Genomic DNA, 5,738 nt, shown 5'->3' with positions numbered 1-5,738 from the left:
GTGGCCCACGGGCCGTAGTTTGAGGATGTCTGTCAGCTAGCCCATGGGTTTAATAACTCTGATTTACTTTTGCGGTCATGTTATGATAAAACCAAAACCCCAAACAAACAATAACAACAAAAACACACAAAGAGCAGAAAGAAACAAAAAAGCAAAGAAACAAAAGAGAAAATCATTGTCAATCTTCCTCTAGGGTATAAGGCAATTGCACTGATAAAATTCAGCAATTTATTCAATGACAGATGTTTTCCCCCAATCTATGGGCTCTCATTTTGCTCTCCTGATAAAATCATTTTTTAAAATTAAAAAATAATTTTTGTTATTGTATTTGCAATACATAATTTTGTTGAATACTGCCAAAAATGTTACAAACTTTTAATCCTCATTGTATACATTAATGAAATGAATTTCAGAGCAGTTAAGTATCTTGCATGTGCTTACATAACTTATAAATAGCGTGTATGAGATTGAAAACTAATGCATTCTGATTCTAAAAATTATTCTCCTAACTTCCAAGTCTACATAACTAAGCTGTCAAGGCACTTCTGGCGAAGTTTCCTTATTTATTTATTTTTTATAAATTATTTTATTGTTCTTACAGCCCTTCTAACTGTAAGAACAGTTGATGTATGGAATGTCAGAAGAGTTCTTACAGCTCTTCTAACATTCCATACATCAATTGTATCAAGCATATTTGTGCATATGTTGCCATGGTTTCCAAAACATTTTTCTACTAAAGCTCTTCTTATAAAACCCTCTTTTTCCCCCTCTCTCCCTCTTTGATCAAATATATATATATCCTTTGATCAATTATATATATATATATCCTTTGATCAAGTATATATATATATGTATATGTATATATATACATACAATTTTTTTAGTAAGCCTTGCAAGTGCATGGCCTCAAAAAATTAGTTTATGACTCAGAATTGTTCCTCTCCATGGAAATCTTTAGTAAAAGGCAAAAGATTTATACGATCTGAAGAGAAACCAGAGTATGCTCAATTATATTTTGTTATTGTTAATTTGTATCTTACACTGTCCGTTGTCTCCCTTCACCCACATTTCTGTTATCATCCCCTTTGGAGGTGGGGCGGCTATATATCCAGCCATATGATAGGTCCCCCGTTTTTTACCCTTCCCCCTACCTGATCATCCACCTAGCCTCATTACATCACTACTCTCATTATTGTTCCTGAGGGGTTTATCTTTCCTGAAGTCCATGTGTCGAGCGCTCTTAGCTGTACCAATATGTATTCTCTGGTCTATCCAGATTTGTAAGGTAGAACTGGGTTACGGCCTTGCGGGTAGGGAGCGAGTATTCAAGAACTAGATGAATGATGTGTGATTTGTCGGTGCTATACTGCACCTGGGTTGAATCATCCCTTCCTTATACTACTTCTGAGGGTGTGGGTGGTATCCAATTATCTACAGATGGGATTTGGGTTCCACTCCAACCCCCCTCTCTCAAATCAATATAATTGTTTGTTTTGGATCTTTTGAGACCTGATGGCTGATCCCATCAACACCTCATGATCACACAGGCTGGTGTGTTTCTTCCATGTGGGCTCATTTGCTTCCCTGCTAGATGGCTGCTTGTTTGACTTGAAGCCTTTAAGACTACAGACGTTATATGTTTTGATAGCTGGGTACCATCCGCTCTCTTCACCACATTTGCTTATGCACCCATTTTGTCTTCAGCAATTGTGTCGGGAAGGTGAGTATCAAAGAGAGCCAGGTAATCAGAACAAAGTGTTCTTGGGTTAAGGGAGGCCGTGAGCGAGGCCCAAATTCCATCTGCTATCTTACACCTTTTCATATAAATATATGTTCATTGGCTTCTATCCCTTTCATTATAAATTAATATATTTACATATCTATAGACCCATAGCTATACCTCTATAAATAGCTTTTGACTCCTATTTCTTCCCTCTATTTCCTTTCACCTTCCTTCTATCCCACTATCATACTCACCTTCCATTTGGCTCTCAGTATTTCCTCTTGGATACATTGCTCTTCATAAAACCCTACTCGGGATTATACACCCTCCTCACCACCAATTTTAGATCTCTTGTTTTTCCCTTTGTCTATGAGTTTGTTGGCTCCCCACTCTCTCTCCCCGCCCCATCTTCTTCCATGTCCCCCCTGAACTGCCGGTCCTGTAGTTTCTCTTTGGGATTGCTCATCCTGCCTATCTTATATAGACAGACAGAGGGTGGAAGAAAAACCAAAACATAATAAAACAAAAACAAAGCAACAACAAAAAATAATAGATAGTTCCAGGTCTGTCTGCTGACCCTAATGTATTTTTTCCGATCAAGTCTGAAGAGGTGACAAGCCCTGTACCCCAGGCCAGAAATCTATTTTCAGGATTCTTTGATGACTTGGTTACTTTGTTCCCCTTACTGTCCAGGTACACTCCCTTTGCCTCTCACCCCACTGTGCATGGGGCATATCAGGTACACTTTCCTGCACAATGTCTCCAGTGCTGTCCCCTGTACTGTTGTGGGTCAGTGATAAAATGTCTTGTCTTGTGGTGGGGCAGGCCCTACGGTGCTCTCTATGCTCCGAGCATGATGTCGTCCCTGGGGCTTGATGTGTCATGATGAAGTTCTTTCTCTCTCCCCCTTAGTTCGGTCCTGTGTGGTCTGGACAGAGCCACCTCTCTCCCCGGGCTATATCTTCAGTGTTGTCCTCTGTATTGCCTTCTGGGGAGACGGTCAACATAGATCGACTTGGGTTGTTCTTACAGCTCTTATAACAATCCATACATCAATTGTATCAAGCATATTTGTACATACATTGCCATCATTATTTACTAAACATTTACTTTTTATGGACACCTTAATATCACTTCCTCTTTTTTCTCTCCCTCCCCCAACACCCGCGTGACTCTTTGATAAATTATGTATTATTATTTTCTTATCTTACACCGACCATGTCTCACTTCCCACAGTTTCTGTTGTTTGTCCTAGAGGGGGTGTGTGTGGTTTATGTGTCAATCATTGTAATCAGTTCCCTCTTCTTCCCCTCCTCTTCCCACCCTCCCACCACCCTCCTGATATCGCTACTCCCATTCCTTTTCTTGGATTCCGTGTTCATGGGCTCTCATCTCTTATATGTACCTGTGCACATGCTCTGGTCTAGCCCGCAGTGAAAGGAAGGACTGGAGTGATGATAGTGGGGAAAGAGGAAGCATCAAGGAACCAGAGGGATATTGTGTGTTTCATTGGTGCTATTTTGAGCTGTGGTTGACTCATCCCTTTCCTTGTGACCCTTCTGAATAGATGTCCTATTGTCTACAGATGGATTTTGTGTCTCTGCTCTGACCAACCTGGCATTCTGTGATGCTCACACTCCCAGCACAATTGCTGAACACAAAATGGGCACATAAGCAAGGGTGGTGAAGAAATCGGATAGTGCCAGGCTATCAGAAGATATAGCATCTGGGGTCCTAATGACTTGAAGTTAAACAAGCAGCACTCTAGCAGAGAAGCAACTAACCCACATGGAAGAACACCATCTGTGCTATCATGAGGTGTCCACAGGATCAGTTGACAGGCAATAGAAAACCCCAAACAAATAAAAAACCATATTGTTGAGAATGAGGGGTCACGTTTATGATATCATTTAAAATACCATGGCTTGGGTCAGGTACACCATATTCCTCAAGGTAATATTTTTATTATTAAAATTTTAAAGATATATTTTGCAGCAGATTCACCAAACGCAATATGTCATTAAGTTCGGTTTGAGTTGATTTAGTTTAGTCTAGTCTAATTTGATTTAGTTTAATTTAGGACCCAATTGCAGTAAAATCCTGAAGAACTTCATTTTTTACTATTTTAAGTGGGTAAATACATAGAACACTTAAAATGCTTATGTAGGAGATGTTTGTTTCATTTTCCTCATTAACTTTGTTCATTAAATCATTTATTATAGTGGTATCAATTCAGGGATATTAATTGTATCCTTTACATTTAAAAAAATTATTTTATTGGGGCTCATATAACTCATCGCAATCCATACATACATCAATTGTGTAAAACACACTTATACATTCGTTGCCTTCATTCTCAAAATTTGCCTTCTGCTTCGGTTCCTGGAAGCCGATTTTCCTTTTTATCCCAACCCCTTTCCTCCCCACTCACCCCTCCTGTATCCTTTATATTTTTATACAATTCTAAGTTATATATTTTATTGTTCATAGTTGTCCAGATTTTTGATGTATTGAGAACATTTTCATTTCATATTAGGCATTTCCAGTTATGTCTTTTACAATGACACTCTGCAATTTTTCAATGATGTATAATGATTTCATAACTTGGGGACACATACCCATGGTAATGACCTTTATAAAACAGAAAACATTGCTGTGTGCACTTTATTTTGCTTTTAGATTTACAGTCGTTGATCACCTGAAAGTTACTTATGTAAGTATGCTGCCCTGTACCACCCTCAGAGTTGTTCTATTCATTTCAATAGGAACATTTTTAATAGAGTTTTGCTTTCCATCTTGAAATGCCCTAATTATTTTGTAATGTATACAATTATATTAACTCTGTTGTAAAGTTTTATCTTATATTTGAAATAAAAATGTCATATTTCCAACCTGGCAATAACAAGTAGAAGAATTTAACTGCTGTTAACTTACATACATCACCTATTGAGCACCAATTCTCAAGAGTCTTGGCAAAGAGTGCATTGGGAGGAATGGTTGAGGAGTTGAAGCAGGCCTGAACTCAGTCTTACAGATATCAGCATTTTGGGATGCTAGTTTAGCGGTTGATTTTCCTTCTTCCCTCTTTTCATAGATTCCCTGGTTGAGTAGTGGTTATGCATTGGGCTGCTAGCTGCAAGTTCAGCAGTACAAAACCACCAGCTATTCCATGAAGACAGATGAGGATTTCTACTCCTTTAGAGAGTTACAGTATCTGAAACACTCAAGGACAGTTCTTCCCTGTCCTATAGGGTCACTTTCACTTGGCACCTATGCAATGTCACTGAGTTGAGTTTGGTATATTTCAACTTATGGATAAAAGCACTTTATAATTACTGTGCATAGTTTATGTAGCTTTATTTTTAAATGATTTGAGGAGAATGGCAGCTTGATTATATTATAAAATTATATTCGCTGTTGTGAAAAAGCTGCCAGATTGTTCTAATGTGACGGTAACATTTGGTAGTTTCTGGCACTCTACATCCTCACCAGTCTTTCATGGTATCAGTCTGTCTTTTGAAGCAGAAGCACAATAGTAAACTTGCGTTACTAATTTATTGACCATTTAACTTGCAATTCTTAATGATAGTTGATGGACCACGACATTCCACATGCTTGCTTGCTAACTTTGAAGACATCAGATCAGATCTCCCCATTTCATCAATTTTGTAATTCGGATTTTAGCTAATTATGTAGTGTCTTTCTTTGAAAATCATTCAGAATGTGGCACTCCTCAACAGCTCATCATCTTCTATTCCTGGATGACATTCACGGAGTATAGAGCCCAGCCACTTTAGTAAACTATTTAATCACTGATGCTCAAGAGGGTCTTCTATTTAAATATAAAAACAAAATCATTTAAATGAAATATTCCCCATATAGTTGCACACTCAGGATAAAATATAGGCCCCATGTGCTGAAGCGAGATCTTTGCTTTAACCCTGGCATAACTCCCATCTTGCAGCCTTAGGCAGCATGAGAGAGTATATGTGGGAGTATATATGAGTACAGTCTC

At 38.4% G+C, this 5,738-nt stretch overlaps 1 non-coding gene across 1 annotated transcript; it reads right to left on the bottom strand.

Annotated features, from left to right (window-relative positions):
• Window positions 1-886: 886 nt before the first annotated feature.
• LOC142428289 (U5 spliceosomal RNA) lies at window positions 887-1,002 on the bottom strand. The gene has a single exon (XR_012780213.1). It is a non-coding gene; the product is annotated as a U5 spliceosomal RNA (small nuclear RNA).
• Between the last annotated feature and the right edge of the window lie 4,736 nt (window positions 1,003-5,738).

Source organism: Tenrec ecaudatus, chromosome 15 (genome assembly GCF_050624435.1).
Source record: "Tenrec ecaudatus isolate mTenEca1 chromosome 15, mTenEca1.hap1, whole genome shotgun sequence".
In the NCBI taxonomy this organism is placed as follows: domain Eukaryota; kingdom Metazoa; phylum Chordata; class Mammalia; order Afrosoricida; family Tenrecidae; genus Tenrec; species Tenrec ecaudatus.
The sequence above is the reverse complement of the archived record's forward strand: the minus strand, read 5'-3'. Positions and strand labels throughout refer to the sequence as shown.